The 23043-nt window shown below is 41.4% G+C and overlaps 2 protein-coding genes across 10 annotated transcripts in view; both read left to right on the top strand.

Annotated features, from left to right (window-relative positions):
- The window catches only part of LOC311439037 (uncharacterized protein), a 52571-nt gene that overhangs the window by 25383 nt on the left and 4145 nt on the right, over positions 1-23043 (top strand). For 4 of the 8 annotated variants that reach the window (XR_014694515.1, XM_084524285.1, XM_084524286.1 and 1 more), the window contains one exon: positions 15231-15315. The exons of 2 other annotated variants lie outside the window; for them this stretch is intronic. The gene's annotated coding sequence lies outside the window, so the exon portion shown is untranslated. Of the gene's footprint in view, positions 1-5866; positions 6018-15230; positions 15316-23043 lie in introns of all 8 variants that reach the window. 2 more of the 8 variants (XM_084524289.1, XM_084524284.1) reach the window with 1 other exon arrangement.
- NCKAP5 (NCK associated protein 5) overlaps positions 1-23043 on the top strand; it is a 435525-nt gene that overhangs the window by 25056 nt on the left and 387426 nt on the right. The window contains exon 1 of one of the 2 annotated variants that reach the window (XM_084524281.1): positions 15944-16061. The exons of the other annotated variant lie outside the window; for it this stretch is intronic. The gene's annotated coding sequence lies outside the window, so the exon portion shown is untranslated. Of the gene's footprint in view, positions 1-15943; positions 16062-23043 lie in introns of those variants that run through there. 2 annotated transcript variants of the gene reach the window in all.

A 23043-nucleotide genomic window follows, 5' to 3' on the forward strand; every position in this document is an offset into this window, starting at 1 on the left:
TTGCCAAGGTTTTCATTTGAAATGTCTTTTAAATTTTCATTAAAGGTGCCTATGGCAATACTCAGGCATGTCTTTGTATATTTAGCTCTGGAAAAAAAAAGTAGCAGCTTTTTTCTTTTTTTTTTTCTTTTTTATTCTCCAAGGCAGAGAAACAAGAGTGCACATATTATTTCATGGCAGAGGTAAATTTCAACTCTTATTTGTAAGTCTCAGGAAAAAAATAGGGGGATATGACTAGCATCTGTCTGATGTCACCTTTCTTGGAAGCAATGCTTTCCAGCTATGCTAAATTCATCCATCTCTTGAGCAACCTGTCAGATTTAGAGAATCAGAGTTGTGCTTTTGTTAAAGCACAACTAAGAGGACTGTGGACTCCCTTTTGGAAATCATAGCCATTATTTAAAAGCAGGCCTAGCTGCGTTTATAAAAGTAGCACAGTGTAATGGTGTGATTTGTAACCACGGATAAGCCATCAAATATCCAACCTGCCAGACGAGCAAGGTATTAGGCAGTCCATTGTACAGGTTATGCACAGTCGCCAGCTGGATTTGTGGCTGCAAAGCAATCTGGAAAACTTAGGACGGCTTGTGGGTGGGAACGCTGACAAAATGTTTGCAAGCCTTTTGCACAGTTTAGCCATTTCTAATTTAGAAATGATAACAGCTTTTTGGGCAAACACTTCGCTTATGACCCGCTGCATTCACTATGATGCTCAGAGCAGAGGTCGGTGCACGGAGCCATGCTGTGTGGCACAATCTGTCACGGAGCTGCATGAATAATGCCCAAGTGAGCCTTTTGTGCTGGCCACAACAGAGACAACTGGCTCTCCGGGTGTAGGTGCTGCTGGGGTGGATTGTCCTCCGAGGAGACAGCTGTCACCAACGCCTGATATGCAGCAGGCAGTGTGGCTTGTGGGCTTACAATGGCTGCAACATCCAAAGGCCATATGTAGTGGTCTCATTAGTTTCTTGGTTGCCTCCTGCACAGGCTGTTGGAAATGTTTAAAAGTGCAAGTTCAAAAGGGAGAGTAATGTATCATGTCGGGATTTTCTCCCTCAGTCATGCAAAGCAAACGGAGAACCTGCTGAGTTTGGAAGCAAGAAGTTGTAACAACGAGGGGATATCTTAATTGTGGGCCTGTTAAATGGCTTCACTTTACACTGTACTGCGTTACTCACACAGTCAAACCGTCCAAAAAGATACTGAAGACGCACAAAGTCCTTTGGGTATTTCCAACCTGAGATATTTATTCACTTGGTTCTGTCTCATTGCCCAGCAGATGTTTATCTTTTGTGAGGAATGTAAGGAAGACATCTGCAGAATTCCTTGGATGTTCAGCTATGGATACAGCTGTAAAGAAAAACACATGATGTGTGTAATGTTTTATTGTGATCTTTTTAGTTTTATTTCTCCTTTCTCAGCTTACGATGGGTATTGTAGGCATAGCCACGTTCTGCATCTCACTCTGGGGTTGTTCACCTCTATCTTACTTGAACAGCTTTGGGAAAACCTTTTGATTTTGAGCAGCACTTTGCGTAGTCTTTGCTCCCTGTTTTTGCCAATGGTAAGTTCTTTTCCAGTCCATTCCTTGATATTTCATTTTAACTACACTTTCCCACCCTCTCAGTAGAGGCTGCTTTTGCCTGAACTGGGCAGGCCTCTTACAGCAAGCACCAAGTGGGGAAATATTCTCGGGCAAGGCTTTTTACAGTACAACAGCTTTGCTTTCAGAAGGATATATTTGATTACAATTGGCAGCTTTGAAACCACAGTAGACCATTTAAAATTTAAGTTATAGCAGCTTGTGTGTGTTTTAGGTTTATTTCTTATCTGCAACTGAATATCTTTAAAAATGATGCAAAGTAAAATTAGCCCCATGCTTTGTAAAACAAAAATGTCAATAAAATCACTTCTAATCTTAGCTGTACTACAAATTTACAAACTCCTTAGTACAAACGCAAAGTGTTGTAAAGCGTGAACAGATAAACCTTGCTTAGTGGTAGCTACAGCTAGAGCTAGCAGGAATAGCAGTCGGGAAGGATTCTTCTGTTTCCTCTTTGTTGTCCTGCTCTCTCACATGGTTTCCTTTTTGGGTGTAAAAGCTATTCTGAAAACCCGATTTTTGGATTCAAAACTCAGCTCTTCCTGAGGGAGGAGGATGGTTGAATTATTAATAGCTGATGTCCAGTTCAGCCTTTTTTCCTCAGCTTTGCTGTCTTGGCAGTTCTAAGTTCAGAGTCACCATGATCCTTATTGCTCTGCATCTAAAATCTATCAGCATCGTCCTGTATCCTTCTTTTTGTTCTCCACAGACTGTCTTTTCTGAAGAGAGCATTATGCCTTCTACCTACTCCACAATGCTTTGTGTTCCCTTTATTTCCAAATGAAAATGTCTGTAGACCGAGTTAACAATTAATACAGGAAAATGGTGGGGCCACAGTGAAATATGACAAATATTTCTACACCTGCCCTGTTAATTACTCCTGCAAACATTATAACCATGAATGTAAACTGTGGTTGCAGACCATACCGGGGTGGCTTTGAAAACCTTTGCACTAGTGGAAACTTCTGAATGTTGTGTCTGGCTGGCAGAGCGTAGCATAATGCGTGTGGTGGTGGCCTTGCCTTGAGTACCACGTGCAGCTTTTTGCACCACAATATAAGGACATAAAAAATATTAGAGCATCCCAAGGAGGGCTATGAAGATGGTGAAGGTTCTGGAGGGTAAGATGTATGAGGAGCAGCTGAGGTCCCTTGGTTTGCTCAGCCCAGAGCAGAGCAGGCTGAGGGGAGGCCTCATGGCGGCCTGCAGCTCCCTCAGGAGGGGAGCGGAGGGGCAGGCGCTGAGCTCTGCTCTCTGGGGACAGCGACAGGACCCGAGGGGACGGCATGGAGCTGGGACAGGGGAGGGTCAGGCTGCGGGTTAGGGATAGGGTGTGCACCCAGAGGGTGGTCGGGCACTTACCGAGGATGTGGTCACAGCACTGAGCCTGCCAGAGTTCAAGAAGTGTTTGGACACCGCTCTCAGACACAGAGCCTGGCTTTGGGTGGTCCTGTGTGGAGCCAGGAGTTGGACCTGATAACTCTTGTGGGCTCCTTCCTACTCAGACACTACAGAATCATGGAGTATCCCAAAACCTGAGGGCCAGTGGAGCCTTGTTTCTTTTAAGTGGTGGTAACTGAGGTTGGAGTCACATCCCTTGTGTATCTATAGATTTCTGGTGGGATATCCCAGAGCAGCACTTTAAATTGGTTGCAGCATTAGTCATTTCCTGGCTGCTCTTCCCCTTTAAAAATCCATTATCTATGCCCATGGCATGAGAATAAATACTTTTATGTAAATATTTTCCAAATGAAATTACTCATTATTAATACAGATAGTTATGAAGGCAAATACAAACAACGTGTCAGCAAAAAACATAATTATTAAAGAATTTAGTCCACAAGCCACATAATGATTCATAGAACACCTGACTTTTTTTTTTTTTTTTTTTACTTCTCAGTTTTTTTCTTCCTCATTAGATATATATTCCATTAGACATTTTTATTTCCTCTAATTACGGATCTGACTGGTGTTACAGCACAGGTTTACCAGAGAACTTGTTTTGGTGTCTGATAAACTGGAAGCACAGGGGCAGGATTCCTTGAGTAGCAGGTCTGCTCAAATAGAGAAATGGAGGAGGTGACATTAGGTTAACATAAACTGAATTACAGTTACATGAGGTTCACCTGACACGAAGCTGCATTATGAGATGGGAAGGCAAGCAACAGCTTTTTGCTGTAAAGGAAAGGCTTCAGTGACACTTGATTGAAGCCTGCACACATAAGGCACTAGGATGGTGGTGAATACTACTGGAAAATGAAGACGGTAAAATATCATTAAATTCTGGAATGCCTTCTAAGTTTCACTGTAGTGAGAAACTGCCTTGCTAGAAGGCTAGGGTTTTGGAGCAGGTCTGAACTTCATTTTGCTGGAAGAGGGATGGGGCAAAACTTGTTCCTATTTAGCTGCTGTTACTTTAATCTTACTGTCCTGCAAAGAGGACTTTCATTTTATTAGGAATACTTTGCATGGAAGCACATCAATATAGCAATAGATTTTTATCATCTTATGGGATGGGAGAAGAAGAGAGGATGAAAAAAAAAAAAAATATATATATATATATATATATAAAAATATATAGTTTCATATATATAGTTAAGTGCATAATATCTTGTTTGTAAACTTTTGAGTAACTAATTTTTTTTATTTTTTATTTTTTAAGCCAAGTCAATCTTCAGTGTTCTGTGATGCCTTCCTGCCTCAGGTCTCTTAAATCACAGTTGAATCTCTTTTATGAAGCCTCAGGGAAAGCTGAAGGTTATGTTCCTTGCTTTCTTTTGTAAATATGTTACACTCCATTTCATCTAGAATCTCTCTTTTCACAGCTGGCTGTTGAGTCAGTTCTAGTTTACCGTGATTTAAGTTACTTTACATCTTAATATCCTGGTTTTTAGTTTTGTAGATTTTTTTTTTCCAGATATGAAGAACATTAATGTTTATATATGTTTATATAGATGAAGGTGGTTTCTAAACCATCTAAAACTACATCTTTCCTTTTGCACATTCCAGATCTATGAAGGAAATGTAAAAATTTTCATCCAGAGCCACATTTTTAAAAAATGACTACATGTTCATGCTTAAGGAATAATCACATTGAATAATTCTCTTGCTATTTAGTTTATATTAGAAAAAAAAAAAAAAGAAACCCACAAGTTTTATCAGATTTTCCAGGTCAAAGGAAATAAGTGTACTGAGAAGTATGTTAGGAGGAACCATGGTCATTTCAGAGAAATTTTTCACTGCAGTTCTGTTTGTAACTCTTACTTATGTTAGGGATTTTCCTCTATATGCATGCTCCCTCAGTACTTATCAGGAAATCAGCTACCAGACCATAAAATAACTGCAGACTGTTTTATTATACTGCTTTTTGTGCAAACTTCATGATTTGAGGTCAGAAACTTTTTTCTTCTGCTTTTTATTTAAGAATCCTTGTTTCCACAGATTCCATAGGCTCTGTCAATCTGAATTCGAGCATTTTGCATGCAGAGCTGGATTATAACATTGCTTGAAATCAAGGGGGTAACGAAGTCATGCACCATGGTGCTGCTTGTAAGATACTTACCAGTGTTCATGGGGATGATCTAAACTTTGGATGTTTTGCTGGATTTATCTTTGAAACTTAAATCAGGATCCTATTTTATCTGCAATTGAAGCTGACAGATGGTTAAGGAGAATAAAAAAGCTTTGGGGTTTTGGCCTATCATTAACTGCTTTATAGTGAAAGCTTCTAAGCGTCTGGGCTTAAAAATGCGGTGTGTGTCCTCCAGTAGTACATGTTTATTCTTGATTCTTACATCTTTCATTTTCTTGCCAGAGGGGTAGGTGGATTTGCTGTGCTGGGGAAATATGACTAAACTTGGCCTGAAACTTAACAAATTGTATGCTCTTTGCTTATAATTATTAAGCCACAGATTAGCAGGTCTATCTTTAAATAAGCAGCAGCTCTGAGCCTCTCCTTTCTGCACTATGAGACGCTGAGGAGCTGATGGAGCAGGACTCTTTATCTTGCAGCTCCGAGGAGCCTATCTTCCCTCTTGTTTGTCTAACAAAGGTCTAATCACCATTCAGGCCAGAGTCCATCAGACTATTTTTTGGCAAGACAGTATTCCAGTGCTCCCAGCTCTTTTCCCATAAAAAGTTACTTTTTTTTCCTCTCTCCCCTCCCAAATCAGCTTTACTGTTCTGTGGCTTGGTCAGCCTTTTTGTATCTCTTTCATCTATGACACAACACCAACAAATGTCTCATGTTTTCTTCTTGCACAGTTGGAATAAATGGGTATTACTCCAGGAACTCCACAGAAGATGAGAATACAATAGGTCAGTTGGGATGGACCTATAAAGATTGACCACTGAGAGGCTTGGGGCATCAGCCACCTCCCTAGGAAGCCTGTGCCAGTGCCTGCCAACCCTCATGGTAAATAAACTTTTCCTCATGTCAAGTCTGAATATCCCCTGGCACAGCTGTGTGACATTCCCACGTGTCCTGTCATCAGATACCAGGGACAGAATGACAGAATCAGTCCCGCAGCGCACTAGGAAAACTTTGGATAACCTAGAAGTCCTCAAAGACCAATATAGATCCTGAGCTGCAAAGCTGTGACATCATTTGTACAGTGATGTTTAGACCTGTTTTCTCTCTGATCATGGACCAAATGAACGTATCCTGTTCTATTTGTTCTTCATATGGGATGGAAGAAGTCCCTTTTCATGTAAAAGGGTTACTGAATCCCTGGAAATTCCCGCTGCGCAGCTGCAGACTACTGCATTGGTGCTGCAGACAGTATTGCTGTTTTTCTTAATGAATGTAATTCCTTATTTCCCTGAAAATTGTTGATAAAATGAAGATAAATTCCCTCTTCGCTTCACTTTATCGTCTCTCTTTTTGGATTGCTATCTGCCATGCCCAATCTACTTCCATCTGGAGATTTTTAATTGGGAAGAAAGAGGTGGTAATCTTTTCTTTTAATTACAGTATGGAAGTAGCATAAAAATAGAACATGAAATATGTTCTGTGTGCTAGGGTTATTATGGCTTAAAGGCTGGGTCTGCGTTTCCAACTGCTTGCTGCACAATCAAAAGCCGAACTTGTCCTTTTTATTGAAGAGTACCGACCAGAATATAGTTAGCGATGGTAGCTGAGGAAAAGTAATGTGATGCCGTTGAGGCCCCGTGCAGCCCAGTGCCCCGTTGCTGTGAGGAGGCAGCCCAAAGAATAGCTGCAGAAGAAAAGAACAATGAAACGCTCCCCACGTGCTGCCGTCGTGTAGACAAGTCAATCCATCACGGGCGCACAGCCTAGCATCTGGGAGATCCAGATGATACACACTGTAGTTTTCCTGTATCAGCAGTAGTGTCTCTATTGTTGCCTTTTAAAAGCGCTTTCCTAGGGAGGCCTAGGGCATGATTGAAATGCTTGTTATTGCAACTGCTCTGGCTCCATCAATCTTCATGCGTGATCCAAGGCCAACCTGGTCTGGGGCTCTTTATCCACCCCTTCTGCTTGCAATTTTTAAGAATGAGCTTACTGACCGAAGCGCTAACAATCTCTTCCATTTGAACCATACGCACCTACCACGTAGTGAAGAGAACACCTTCTAATTGTGACTCTAATTGCTTAGTGCAAAAATATTTGTCTTAACTGACTAAATCCCCATCAGACCTTCATCTTGGTGTGTTTATGGCTGTTTTTTCTCATGTACATTCCTGTGGATTATTTTGCAAGCCATCTCATGGGTGTGTTGAGCATCCAAGCATCCTTACAAACAGTTACTGCAGATGTAGAGCTGTAATTCAGGTGAATCATCATTCCCCTTGTTAAAGTTTTACAGCAAAATATTTGGCTAAACACAAATGGGAGAGGTCTATTTAGAGATCAGAACAAAAGCAAACTAGGCTTATCATGCAAGGAAGAAAATTGCTTCAGACATGCAGTTTATTTAGATTTAATAAGACCACAGCTGGGCAATATGTTTAGAAGTTAAGTGCTGTTCTATTGTCAAAATACTCAGGGCCTTATTCATTCTTGGTGTGTATCAACACAAGACCCTTGACTAGGATTCCCGGAGTGGAAATCTGGGGTAAGCAATCATTTGCAGAAGCATACTGTGTTCGTATCTCTGTTGCAACTGGAGAAGGGATAAATGTGATCTCAAAAATACGTGATACTGGTCTGGGTAGCTAGAGAATGCACTGATTCAGAGCATCACTACTGAGGCTCTGGAAACTCCAGCTACAAACAGAATTCACATTTCTTCTTGCAGACATCTAGCTGTCGGTTTTTGCTCCTGCACTATGGAATATGATTAACAGTGCTTTGTCATCAGAAGGTGTTTAAAATATTTCTATGGATTATTTAAAACTTAGAATGCATCTGTGAGAAGTTGTCTGTGGGCTCTGTGGTTAAGACGACAAATTCTAGTTCACTGGGGAAAAAATGTGCTGGCACAAGTCTCCTTTGATCTGGTGAATGCTTGTTGTTGTCTTGAAAATGAAAACAGGATAGAAGATTCAGCTGCCCATCCTATAGCACCTTAAGGCCTCAGAACTCATAGTGTGGGGGGGAAATCCTTAAAAGTGAGTATCAGGTCTGGGAAACTGAAATGCTGAACTTGCTACCTCTTCCCAGACTGGCTGTTTATTCTCTTGTCCTTCTTTGTCAACTCTATTACCTTTATTTCTGTCTTTTGCTGGTTCGTTGACAAAAATGCCCTAATTCTGGCTTGACTGTTTACATGTGCACATGTCTACTTAGTTGAGTAATCATAAATACCCCTATCCTGCAGTTCTGTTTGTTCAGAATTCACCCAGAGTTACTTGGTGGAGGATGAGCAAACTCAGTAACGAATGATATGGTCAGGGAGCTTTATTTGTTTTTGGAGGAAGAGTGAGGTAATTGGAAGATCTTACAGCTAATATACAGAACTGTCTTGCTTTATTTTTATGACCTTAGAAAACATGGACTTGTGTACTAGTCATGCTGTAACTCTTTGTCCCCCTTTCTTTCCTGTGCCTTTACAAGAAAAATTCTGCTAAAATGTTACTTGTGCTCAGGAGAACTTAGAATCTGTGAATAGATTTTTTTGGTGATAGTTCTCATGTAACGCAGTTACAGGACCTGAACTGTCTCTTCTAGCAGAGGATTTTGTAAGTAAATTCTTCAATATAACTGATGGAAGTTTTTCTCCTGCCACTGCAGTCATCAGAAGAGAAGGTTATCCCTATTCTGCAGATCAAGGAACTAAGAAGAAAGGATATCAGCAAGTCTGTAGCTGAATCTGACAGATGTCAGTTCTCTTGTTTCCACCTCGTGGGTACAATTCCTGCCCCAGCTCTGTCTCTCCAATCTGTGCTTTGCCTCTGCATCACCCTCAGACTGAAGTCAGAGGGTCTCTACAGTAAGAGTTGGGCTGTTTCAGTAGATGTCTGTTGCTGGCTTACTGCTGGCACTGAGAACAGTCTGGTGGCACCTTTCCTTGACACGTTTTACCTCTAGCTGCTATTTAGGAACACAGAGTAGTAGCTTGCTTCCTGTGGTATCCTTAGGTGTAAGTTTTGTCAGAGAACTGGCATTGCCCAGTTCCTTTTAGAGGGGGACCCACAGTTTAGAATAGAAATGGGCGGAAAGATTTCTGCCCAGCTCTGAAAAGGTTCTTCAGGTACAAGAGGGACTGAGGTTTAATGTGTACTTGACTTCAGCACATGCTGCTGTTTTTGTTTTCTAAGTCTCTCTCCCTATGCACCATACTGGATACTGTGGCCAGCCACCGTCTGGGAGATCTCCCTCCAAGCACAAAGCAGCCAACACAAAGTTTACATAGTGCTCAGTAACGTGGTGCCAGCAAGCGATGCTGCCTTTGTGGATGTACTTTCTATGCCTGCAGATAGTGAGTGGTGAGTACTGCCACAAAGAAACCCCGTTGTTAACTGAGAAAGCTAAGTAACTTGCCCAAGGACACACTTTCAAGTGGCTAGTTCCACCCTGCTTAATTTTTCGTGGTGTACTGTTGAAGGCAGTGCAGTTTAGCATGAGCAGAAGGGATCACCCATGCAGTCTTTCAGCAGCATGCTACAAAGGCCAAGTTTTCTATATGAAGCAGAACAAATCCTGACTATTTTGTTTCCAGGTATTATAAACTAGTCCAGACTGAGCAGAGTACAGGTGGAAGCAAAACTTACTCCCGACTGTTACTGTTTTTCCTCTTTTGCTGCACAGAGAGACTACAATTGTGTAACAGGAGAGACAATTTTAGACTCTTTTGTACTCAGGAATACAGCAAGTTATGTTTTACCTGTCCGTCTCCGGAGAAGAAAAGCTTTAATTAAGTCTTGCTTTAATTATGTCCCATCTATGCAGTACCTAAATGCATTATGAAAGTACGACACTTGCTTTTTGCCTGCCTTCTGGGAAGGGTTAGATGCTGAGCTCCCTGATACTGTATAGAGTTCCAAGTACTGTTATTAAAAGTGTATGTGAAACAAAATTCTTAATATATGAATTGTTATGGTAATTGCTAAGTAGTGTTGAAAACCTGAGTGATTAAGGGGTGATACGGTACTTTCTGCTGAAATAACTTCCCCAACACCAGTGGGACTCCATGCAGGCACCGATAACCTGCTAGTACGGCTGGTATCCTGGGCCACAGCACTATTTCACAAAACTCAGTGGTTGACCACTTTCACAGGTAACACTGTGTATTATTGTTCTGTGCCGTTTCAATTAATATTTTAATAATAATAATAAAATCTTTGCAGGCTGTCTTACCATAACAAAGCTAGTGTAAATGTCATAGTTTCTTATATTTATTGAAAATGCTTTCCTTCAAATAACTTTCCAGGCATTATTTTATTACAAGCTGTGAGTCCTTATGACCAAGGCTTTGTTAGGAATGTGTAAACCAAACCTTAAGCTTTTCTAGGTGTCCATAGTTACTCTCTATGCTGAGTATCTGTTGGTCTTCCTCTACCTGTTTGCTTAATAGGAATTTAAGCCAATAGAGGTAATAAGAAACAGCAGCTGTTGGCTTGCATCTTCCCCTGACTCCTCTAATTGTAAGCACTCTTGATTCTTCATTTAATCCCCGGTGAGATGACCTATTAGAGTAGCAGGTGATGTTGTAAATATTTAAAAATATTGTGTGAAACACTGATTCTTTTCTCTCTATATATAGCTTTTCTGTTATTTCTTTTCAAGTTGTCACAGTTTGGCATGTGACTCTGCTTGGTCCTAAGGTAAACCAGCATGGCACAGCTGAAAATGGCATTTGCCTTAACTCACCAAAGGAAATATGCACCTGCAGATGACGCATCTCTCCAGGGCAGCAGACTGACTACCCTGGAGGTGAATGTGCATCCACACAAGATGCATAATTTGGATTGTTTTTGCTCCACGCCTGTTTACTTTTGCCCTGCAGTCAGTTATGTTGTCCAGACCTGTTTGTAGCCAACTGCATTCTCCCACAACCTTTACTGTCTTCTGCACACGCCTGTCTTCTGCCTTGAAAATGTGAACTTTCAGACCATGCCCTTGCAAAGGGGTGGTCTGAAGTTTTCCATAACCACCCTGCTTGGTCATATGCTTCTCTTCAGGAGCAGATTACCTTATCTGGTAGCAGCAGTTTGCAGGGCATATGATTGCAGCAATTCTGAATGCTAACTGATGTTTAAAATACCTTATTTATTTTCAAGTGATAAAAGGGAACACAAAAGTAATAACAACGAGTTTGTGGGTATGATATTTTGAAGGGAAAGATTAAGAAGTGATGCTATGGGTTTTAATATACATTAAACTTCCAAAGTGATGTTAATGCTAAGTAATATGACTTTGTGCCTAGCCGTATTTGGTAAGGGTATAAATTTGGTCTAGAACACAATTTGTTATTTTTTGAGAAATCTTTTCTATGTTAACGCTGTTTGGGCCTACTTTGAAGACTGTAGTAGTGCAGCAAATGCCAATTCACAGGAGTGTGTGTAGCAGATAATGGACCAACAACACATATCTTAGCTTTAGGGAATTGATCAGTCAAAGGTTGTCTATCATCTCAGCTCTTGGTATTTCAGCAGCATGCCCTGTGCTCCACTTCCAGGATCAGAGAATTTTTTTTCCTTCCAAGTCAGTACAGACAGATGACATTTGAAATCCCAGGAGACTGACAACATGGAAACACTTCTCAGTGCTGCCTCCTGTGAAGGAAGGGGCTGCTTTCTGACATCCCCAGCTCCCTTTGCTGTTGCTGTCAAGCAGTCAAGGTGCTCAAGGAAGAAGACTGTCTTCCTTACCTGTTCTGCCATCCAAAAAAATTATCAGGTATATTTTCTATGCATTCTTTTGTTTACAAAGCCTAGACTTTCTTATCCAGAAGCATAAGACATTAATCATCATTAAGCCCCAAGGGGGCTTCCAATAGGGATATGTCAACATTAGTCAGTAGTGCAATGCAGCAGGAGTGGCGTAGTGGAGTACAATAGTTTCTTCATGAGCAAGGGGTGCAGAACCAGATCTAAATAGGTCACAGAAGGAAGTGTATTTTCATAAATATACATCCTTCCCCATACGCCTCAGCATGGTGGAGGTGTGGGTGCGCTATGACAGCCTTTGTGGTGATGCTTAGGAGAACATTGTAGGGCAGTGGAGCTGAAGTCTGCTGCTCCCCTGTTCTTGCCTGCCCAGGTCTGGAAACCTTGAAATGTGCAGAAGGAAGATGGGCAGGCAGAAAGTGATAAGAAATGTACAGAAGGTATGGTCTGTCTTTGTGAGCACAAGGGCTGTGATTTGTCCTCTGCTTTCCTTCTGCCTGTCTACCTCAATAAGGGCCAGGGAGAGTCTGATCATCTAATTACTTGCATTTACAGCATTTCAGGTGGGCAATCTCTGTGTTCAGGAGAAATATCTGACCTGGCAGTATTCTCACCTAATTTATAAAAGCCTGTAATAAGCCTTATTGTAATGGTTCTACCTCCTGGTTTCTAGCATGCTGGTCAGAGGACATATTCTTTCTAATGTCCTTTTCAGAGACATCATTCTTGTATTTTGTCATGTGTTTCGCGAGGACCCTGCTGGTGTTTCAATAAATCCTCCATGCTTATATTCTCGTCTGCCTCGCTTCCTTCATTTTTAACCAGGTATCAGTTACACCAATAGCCTTTATATATTTCCTCAAGATGGTTCTGTTTGACTGGAAACTGTTTCATTGATGCGTAGCATTTGCATAAGGGAAAATCGGCTTTCCATTCACTGTGGGGTTTCTCCTTCGCCATAGTTCATTTGTGCCCGTGTGTAGTACTGTAATGTTTTTTCCTCTTGTCCAGCTGAATGCCAACAGCAGTTAGAGCAGGAAGGCAGCAGAGAATTGCCATTAGGCATGGTGGAAGTGTTCTTTACGGCTTGATGTCCCTGCTTTTGAAGGATTGATTATCTTCCCTTTGATAGCAGCCATATTTCTCTCGATGTTGTTTTTTTTTAATAGTTTCTGAAATTTCAAAGTAATGCTTTTCTTTTTCACTGCGCTAAGGGCTATTAACTGTCTTAATAGTAAATGTTTCATATGCTTAAGTTTTTGTCAATGCATGGGTTTTCTTGTGTAACTGTTACCAGAAAATCAGTTTAGTGTACAGCTTTTCTGAGGATTATTGTGGCTGTGACTCGAATCCCACACGAGTCTTGAAAATAAATCAGTCTCCTTCTTTTGAAAATCACACCAGCGCTGTTTCTCTGGAAACACTGGCCAGTGCCTCCGATTTAAATAATAGTAAAGATAGATATTGAAGCTAAATAATGGCCGATTGTCTTCAGTGTCCTCTAACAATCAGTGCCACATCAAGGCTTCATGGCTGTCATCACGCAGCCCATGACAACGCAAGGGATTCCCAGAGCGGCAGCATGAATAGAGCTCCGACCTTTCTCTGCAGATCAGGGCTCGGCAGAGGCAGCGGGACGGGGCAGGCTGTGCTGCTGTGCCCTCAGCCATCCCGCCTGGACCTCCTCCTGGTCCTCCGCATGATTCCTGCTGATACATCCCCATACGCACTGTAGCAGATTTATCAGGAAGGCTTTTGTTTTTCAAATAAATACATGAAGTTGTATAGGTAATGTGGTTACGGATTGAAATACGGTGAGCTGCGATTGCTGGTGATGATCTAGGATTTTCTTTTTGTTTATGGCTGAGGTCACTGTGATTCTCCTTCCTTCACCCATATCACCTTTTGAACTTGTTTGGAGTTTTGTCATCAGTTTTGGTAGGCTACAGATGAGATAGAGGTGACCGGTGCTCTCTAATCATCTGTTCCCACTTGGATGAGGAGGGAAAGTCTGGATTTAAGCCTCTACTTCTATTCCCTTTGGCTTTCAAAGATCTAAGATGCTTTGTAGTGCTTTTCAGCCGTTAACCAGGGTCAGCTCTAACCTGTGCTGTAGCTGCAAGCATGTCTGCATGGGACATCTATAGATGCATAATGAAAGAAGGAAGGCATTGAGGTGCTGGGTTCATGTCCTAGTTTGGTCAGAGGTGTCGTGCCTTCAAAAGCAGGAAGACAAGAATATTTCTGTATGTCATGAATATATTTGAGGATAAAATACATGAAGTGATTGTGATACACTGGGTTACCGTAAGAATGTGGACAGAGTCTGGATGGCTGCTTGACCCTCTCTCAGTGAAGTATCACGAGGTAGTTAAAACTAACAAATCCTCGGGCTTCTCATCATTTATCATCCGCTTTGGCTGCTTCTTCATGTCTGCTTTTTTTTTCTTTCTCCCAAGTGCTACTTCCAGTAAGTTCCCTCAAGACCTTCGTACACTGAGGGTTTGTACTTCTTAGGAGCATAAGCCAGTTAACTATGGAAATTTCCAGAGCTGGATGGAGTCAAATTATTAAAATATGCAACCCTTCTGCAGCATAATGGTCTCTCTCTGTGGCATTAATCCTTCTCCTTTTCATACAATGCACTTGAAATGCTGCTTTTCTCCGTAGGCGGCAAGTATTGTCATAACTTCACTTCAAGAACTATTCACCTTTTAAATGTAAAAAACAGTTCTCATTGTGCTTCAGCTAGAGAATAATCCCCTTTCTTTTGCGCCTTCATCCTCCGTGGCGCGCTGATGATAAGTGAACTCTCAAGCAGTTACAATTTCACAGGAGCTTTCATGGGCTGCAGAGCTCTGGGTTTTTCAGATACCACGCGTTCAATCAGCATGGCTTGAAATGTCTCTCTGTTTTTAAATCTGACTTCTTAATGTTGCTACATTCAGCCTAAATATTGCGTTTTGCAGAGTGAATTCTTGTGGTTCTTTCATTAATGTCTTCTCATTCTTTTCTCTGAGCAGCTGTTGGTAGCTCTCCCTAATGCTGTCAGCCCTTAAACCTCTGCATTACAAACTGCAGAGCAGGATGAACTCGCTGCATTAAACTAAGGCCCGGCAAAGTTGGCTTGCAGTGCACATTAGGAGCCCAAAAATAAAGAGAAAGGGGAAAAATGAGCCATAACTAATATAATGGACTAAATTTGCTTTATACTTTGATCCTCGAATAACTAACACATTAGCTTTTAAAATAATTTTATATCCAGAAATCCAGCTGGTAACATTCTTGATGCGTTGCAAGTATAGAAACAATAATACCATTGTCATTTCCACAGAGTGGCTCAGATCAGATAGAGAGAAAGCAGAAGGAAGGCCTCTCTCTGGAAGCGCAGCGATGTTGGAAAACTAACGCCAAGCTCTGTAAGTCTGCAGACCACTCTCAATTTCTCAGTTCATAAGGCTTTGTGCTCCCAGGATAAGCAAAAATGCAGTGAGGAATTATTAATTGCATCACCACACCTATATAATGGAGTTCACTGTAGTTATGTAGGAGTCAACGGTATTCAAACAGTTTCTTTTGATGAAGTAATCGGGCTGCTTCTGGGGCCTGTTTCAGCTGCTAGGGGCGTGCTTCAAATGTAAATGACTGCCAAATGGATTCCTTCGAAATTCCAGCCAATTAAAATACATTTAAAGTGCAGCTGGTGGAAAGCAAAAGGCTCGTAATTGCCTAAGAACCGTTTGGGCATGAAACAAATCCCTGAAGTTTGGTGAAGGCGATTATTAAATGCTGCATTTCTGCAGAAGCACGGCAGTCGAACAAAGCTGTCCTCAACCGCAGTCCGGCAGCAACGATGACACTTTTAGCACCACCTTAACTGGGACAAAGCGGGGAGTGTGTTTGTTAGGGTGTCAGTTTTCCACCCTTGGCTCTTTAAACCATGCAAGTTTGGCAGCTTGCCCTGTGTGGTGCTGCATACAAATATTGACAGAACACTGTGGTATTTGTTAAACCCCTTCTTGGGAAGCGAATGATTAAAACTCTGAAGGAAGATCTGAGAACCTCAGACTTGATATTTTTTTCAGTAGCACTGTAATATTTACAGAAAGAAACAGAAAATAGTGAATGGGGTGTCATGAATGACCTTCCTTTTCTGCTTTGCCTTGTAAGTAAGGAGAGATTTTTTTTGTTTAATGTTTTAAATGTTGCTCTGAAGGAGGTGTGCAGTTAGAGCTCTGAAAGAAGCCATTAACGCTTTTGATTTAACCTCGTGTTTTGGGAGGAGGCGACAATGTGAAGAGGTGAAAGACCTTACCAGAAGTAGCTGTACACAGTCGCTGCTGATACCGTGTGCAGTAGGTGCACAAATGAATGCACGTCTAGGTTTGAATGGCTACGCTGCCCTGCTAGGTTAGAAGCGAGCCTTCAAAATTTGCTGCTTGTAATATGCCCGTGTAAAGTTTACTTTTTGCTGTTTAACTGATTATTGTGCTGATTTTAGAAATGCAAATGCAAATATTTTTATAGATGGATCAGTGTTTTTTTATCTAATAGTGTATCAGAGAATACTCTCTTTACCTTTTGGTATTCAACAAGCAGCTAAAAGTAGGGCAATGAAAAGTTTTTCCTATGTTCTCTCTCTTTTTTTTTTTTTTTTTTTTTTTTTTTTTTAAGTCTTATCAGAAAATAATAAAGAATTCAGAGAACATCTTCCATAACTAACAAGTACTTGTTTCTACCTATTATGTCTTATCATATAAAATTCATATGAAATTATACAAAATTCCTAATTCCTTCCTATTCCAGTATATAATGGTCAGTCAGTCTTGGCTTCATTTATTTAACTGTGAGTAAAGTTTCCTGCAAATTTCATGGTGACAGATCATATTGCAGCAGTAGGGGTGCGTTTAAAAGTGCCTTGTTAATTGCTGATGTGTGAGTAGCACAGAGAGAGTGCCAAAGGGAGGCTTATAAAAAAAAAACCAACAAGCTTATTGCCAAAATAAATGTCAAATTATAAAACTTTAAAAACACTTATCAAGAAACTTAAATAAGAGTACACTTATACTATGATAATTAATGCAGTTAAGACAATAAAATTCAAGAGAATCAACATTAAAAAATCTCTAAATTGAGAGGTTGGTGTTCTTGTTAAAATACCCTTTTTGAACTGCAGGTATTCAGAGCGAAATCTATTGACAAATTAGGAACTATTTTGTTTGGGTAAGTCCTACTCATCACCATTCACTGTTACGTATTGCAATTAAACAAGTGTTGGCCCCAATTTTGTATTATGGAAATTATATATATGTACATGAAATACATAGGTACATACTATGTTGATTTTTTTTTTTTTTTTGACTTAAGTGACTTGAATCATGCATAAAAGTTTTAGCAGCACCTGGTCTGTTATAGCATTAAAGATCTGATCCAAGCCCAAAGGCAGTGGGAGTACAGAAGGGAGTGTGAAGGAGTTAGCTGACCTTAAAGAAAGGGGCTGGACCAAGCCAGCTATGGCTGCAGTAGTGTGCTAACACTGTTAGTAGTTAGTTTTGTATGCTATCTGACTTTTAATAAACGGTATGTTTTAGGACATTTTGCAAAAATTGCAAAATTTGCAAAATTCTGCAAAATTTGTTGGATCTGCAGATGAACAGGGCTATTTGAGTATTTTTGTTACAGAATACCAAACGACTCCTTTCTGAACATTTACAAAGTAAATGAGGTGGGAGATGAGGAAGCCAATGCATGAGTAGAGGCCCACCAAAAAGTGGGCTGTTAACCTTTTTGATGGACCTTCAGGGCCAGCAATGGGCAAAACTTGTTTCAAACTAAGTCTCCATCTTAAACAGACTTGGCTGACTCAGGATAAATCAAAAGATGAATCTGTCCTCCTGCACAATGACATTTTGCATTTCGTGTACTTTTCCTGTATGCAGTGATGGATGTATCTCCAAGGTCCAGTGATTCAGCTAATACACTGTTTACCTCAAGGAAAACGAGAGAGGTGCTTAGAAAGGATGCAAACAGGTGAAGAGGATGTATTAGTACTTCTGTATTTCCTTCTTCTCCTACCAGCGTTTGGGCTTCAGCCGTTTGCAGTCCTTTGCTGCACAATTAAACATGGAGCAAGCATCTCTTTGGGGAGCGTACTGACCTACAGGCACGCTGCTGCCTGGTCTCTGGAGTTTAGGTGGAGCTACGTGTGAAACTTTCCAAACTACAGTGTGCTTCTACACAGGTGTTAAGGAAATAGTTTGGGAATGCTAAAAAGCTTTTTAGGTCTCCCCAAGGTTAAATATCCTTTGGAAAGCTCGCCTTTTTTTTTTTTTTTTTTTTTTTTCCTTGGATATTAGTCCTTAAATTCTGCCAAAACACGGGCAGATTTCTATTGGGCTTTTCCCCCAGAATGACTTGCTGAAAAGTTGTATGGCTCTGGTGTGACTCCACAGGGAAAATTACATGAGTCCAACTGAAGGGTCGGTATAATTTATAATGGCAAACAGATGAGAACTTTTCTGCAATATTCCCCTGGGCAGTATTAGTGATTCTGGTATGGCTATAGCCACTACTACTTCATGTCTTTGGCAGGTCAAACTCTGAAATCTTTGGGTATCTGAACATATACCCTTCTTTATTAAAAGGCTTGCAAGGAGTCCGTAATGATTATACTGCCCACAGGACTAGAGAACGGCTATTCTGCTGCTTTCCTGAAAATCAAAGTGCTCTCTGGTTTCTGCATTAAAGCATCTATTCATTGCACTTAGGATTTGCTGTTCATTCCCTTATTATGTTGCTGATGCTCTAGAGGACTCCAGAGGACAGAACCTGTCCCCAACCTCACAGTAAGTGGAATGGCAGCAGAGGGAAAGCTAATTAGTGGATGAAGATGAGTCTCATGCAGCCTGAACTCTGAAGTCCTTTTTACCTGGTAGAGAGGCAGACTTCTCTTGTGCATGGTATTTTCCTGTAGCTCTGCGAATAGATGCCTCTGCCTCTTACATTGGGTCCACCTTCGTGGCCTTGATGAGGACTCCTGTAGGATGTGCAGGAGATGATGTACAGGTGATGAAGGAGTTGGCCCAAGCGGGCTGTTGCCCTGTGTCAGCCCTCATAGCTCTGGTGGTTGGTTTCTGTGACGGGTGCTGTATGGCACATGCTTCTCTCTGCCGCAAGTGTCTTCTGCCATGGTCATTGGATCTGGTGGTGTACAGCCAGGAAGAAGCTGTTGATAATGGGATACTGCAGAAAGACTTAACTTGGAGTAAACCTGATGCATCTTCCAGAGTTTCTTCTCATGCTCATTGTCTCTCCAGCATGATTGCACACCACCGTGTCCCTCCCCAGACGGGAGGCAGTAGCACACTGCACACAGTGAGCTGGGACTGGCTTCCATTTGCCTCAGCTGACAGTGGCCCACGGGTCTCTTTGAGGCTTTGCAGGTACTAAAAATTCTTGAGCTGACTCCACTCTGAGCATGTGGTAATCACATCCCATCATGATGATGGCAGGACTGGTGCCAGTGGAGGATCAAACCCTATTCCCAAGCCAGTTAAGATTTAGGAACTCTTGGGGGAAGAAGGAAAGACAGGGCTGAAAATGTGAGTATGGCTCTTTCAGAGTGGTAGAGAGGAAAGGGAGACCCTCAAGTCTAGATCCTCTGACGTGAATGCAGTCAGTGCAAGAACAAAAATGTTTCTGTATGAAATGGATCTGCAGCTGAATACCTAGCAGACCATTGGGTGGACTGTGCAGGGTCAGAAAGATGTAGGAAATACATCTATGTATTTGATTTTTGTGTTCACTTCTGTTAACTGTGGAATAGCATCGCTTATATTTCGTATTTAGTAAGAGAATTCTTCATTTTACCCTTACTGGAACCTGAGTGCAGTAAGAATAACTTAGGAGGAATTGTTAGCCATGAGGACAGCCTGTTCTAATAAGCACGATGAAGGTTAAATTTCCACGACCGTTCCAGAGACCTGAAAAGCTCTGGTAGGGCCAGTGTTGTTGATATTTTCTACTGAACCATAAAAAGTAATTGCATGGGCTGGCTTGGGTCATGTTCCATGCAAAACCCTGGATCAGGACGTGTCCTCTGTTGATCAAACTTAACCAGATAAATATCTCTGCAGCAATGTGCGGCACAGGGGTGGAGAGATCTCATAACTTTCAAGTCTCAAGAGGGAGTTGAGAGTTATGTTTAGAGTATGAAAAAATTGGAATGGGATATCATTTTATTTTTATTTTTTTAAAGGCCAAAAGGATGGTGCTTGTTTTCTAGATTAAAAGGGAGAATTCAGGGCGCTTACAAAGTAGATTTTTTCCTTTACACCAAAGCTGTGCCTGAGAGTTTCCTCATAACCTTGGACCTGTGAAGTGAAAGCTGAAAGCAAGCGCAACGGCTGCACCTGTGTGCATATAGAGAAACTGCTGGAAGAAGCTAGAGTAGCACTCATGTTCCTTCAGTTTCGACAGACAGTAGGGTCTGGTCCTCAGTGAGGTGGTCAGTTCTTTTCTCATTCATTTCATACTAGTAGTTTACTCGTACTTTCTAGGGGTATCTTAATGCCAAAACATGGATTTCTGTTCATTTCAGGCATGTTTGCTGTTGCAAAACAACTCTACTGGGGCTTCAGTTCTGGGATTTCTGGTTCTGTGGGATTCTTAAAAATAACTTTACTATTTTGTTTGTTCAGTCATTGATTTGGTTCCTATTTGCTTAGGATCCTGCATAGTGAAGTCAGGGGCAAGTTGTTGGAAGGATGGATAATTATTTCCAAACACAGAGGTTGTGCAATGTGTAAAGGAAGAGAAGAAATACTCAGCTAACATAAATTGTAAAACTCTCTGACATGGTTATTGGAAAGCTTAAAGGAAAGAGTAATGTATACCAGATATGTGTGTAACAAGAACTACATTTTTGGTAGGATTGATTTTGAGTAAGAAATAGTAAAAGGCAAGCAGGGCAAATCAGAACTTATTGCAGGAAATCTCTTAGTGGGACTTGCTGTGTGAGTACGTGTTGTTATTTTTTGTGGAGCTAGTTCTAATGTGAAGTTCCTCTTCCTGTTAGTTTTACATTATAAGGATAAAGTGGGGTGGTGATCAGTACTCATGACAAAACATAAACATAGAGCTATCCTTTAATTACCCAAATTATGGGATTGTCAAGGCTGGTTCAGGTAGTCCTTCAACATCTGGTAAGAGCTCTGGTAGGCTTCTCTCTGCAGTACTTTGCTCTGGTAATGAATGTAACTCTTAATCTATAGTCTTTAAAATGATTATTTCGAATCTCACACTATCTGTCTGAGATCCTGTGGATAACCCAAGAAGACAGACCTCAAAGCTGCTCACGTACTTCAGTGGCAGAAGAGGCCTCTCACCTAAATGATGAAATCATCGTGCATACAATTAAGTTGCTGACCATCCTTTCCTCTCCAGAGAACTATTCCAATGCAATCACTATTTTAGTTACCCCGAGTTGCGCAGTTCAATGCAGTAGCCTGGAACTTTAATCTCGTAGCAGTAACTAAAGCTGATAAATGAGGGCATCGCAGTCAGATGAGGTTTTAGGGCCTTGGTGATCAGTGTGCTCAGCCTGGATCCTGGGCCTTAATGAAATTATTCCTTCAAACTTGAATCCAGCCTACAGGACCAAAGTTATTTTTTTCCTGTCCAAAGTCGAGGAGTTCTCCCCTTCCTTTCTTTTGCGGTAGGAGCGACTAAACAGAAATTGAGGGTAATTTTTATGAGACTTCTTCTGCAGCAGCCCACGTGAATGTTGTCTTTGTCGCATTGGCCCAGGAGAATTTCTCAGATAGGCAGCTGGGCTCATTACGCAGAGCTTTGCTCCTGTAGGGTTAGGCTGTGTCTCTAGACACCGATTTGTATAAATGGGACTGCTCCAAGGAAGGAACTGCCTTTATTTCCTTAATTTGTTGGAAGAGAAGTAATTTGCTTCTGTTTTCCAGTCTCTCACCCACACTGGCTTTTTGTGGCTAGTCCTAAAGGAAAAGCCAATTCATTAGTCTTTCCAAGTCATCCTTCCAGAGAAAATAACAGTAGCTGTGTAGTTCCTACTCTTTCCTTTCCATCCCCTCTATGCCCGTAGGGGATATATGTGGGGACACTATCAAAGTAACACCTGCATTTAGAGTCTTCCTTTTTTTATTCTAGAAGGGCTGTGTACAGCTAAGAAAGAAACTGACCCACTGCAAAGGGTTGTGTATGGGAGGCTGCTGTAATGGGGAACAGACTGTGTTCCTGGAGCTATGTGCTCTTTCAAAGCAACACAATTTGAGCAGCATGCTCTGGCATTGCAAAGTCCAAGGAACAAGTATCGTTACGCCTATTAGCGCAGGTTAGCTTTTAAAACTATTTTATACTTTCTTGACACTCCTGCGGAGAAGCACAGCATTTTTTTTATTTTTTTGCCATTTTTGTTTTGCCATTTTTGTTGCTAACTCCTTATTTTCAGTAATGTGATGCAGGTTTTTGTGATGTGAGTTGTTAATACACTCTTGAGGCTTAGGAATACATGATGCAGGGAATAACCAGGTGTGAAATTTCATCTCTTACAAAGCCCTGCAGACTTTCCTCTGCTCCTTTTTGCAGGGCAGGTACTCAGTGGGGAGGTCTGAAGGCTGGCCTGGGCACACAGGCAGCAGGGGCAGCGATCAGGTGCTGCAATCCCTGCTCAGCCCTGGCGTACGTGGCTCTTTGTGAGGGTGGGATGTGTGATTATAGCTGTTCTGCAAAATAAAGTATTTTAAAGTGCTTTGTGATTGCCTGGCCTCAATCGTGTGCTGCAAACACAGTGCATCGCTAGTGAGAGTACGAACTGGACGAATATTTTATTGGCTAGCTCTCGATGATGGAGCTTTATGAGAACAGAAAGCAGCTCTGCCTGTACTGTACTTGGTCACCTCAGGAGGCTGTCAGGGGTTGCTGAAACAGTAATTTTGAAGCTAAGTATCTGTAAATGGATTTATTTTATTTTTTTTTTTTTTTTTTGCATTTGAAGCATCCTAGAGAGGAGAAGTATGGAGGCTTCCCCCAGAATGTCACGGCTTTGTTGTTCAAGGTGTGGGTACCTCTGGCAAGATCCTTCCTAGCGCTGGGAGGCATACACTACAATTTCTCCA

The sequence above is a fragment of the Aythya ferina genome (genome assembly GCF_964211825.1).
Source record: "Aythya ferina genome assembly, chromosome: 6".
NCBI classification, from domain to species: domain Eukaryota; kingdom Metazoa; phylum Chordata; class Aves; order Anseriformes; family Anatidae; genus Aythya; species Aythya ferina.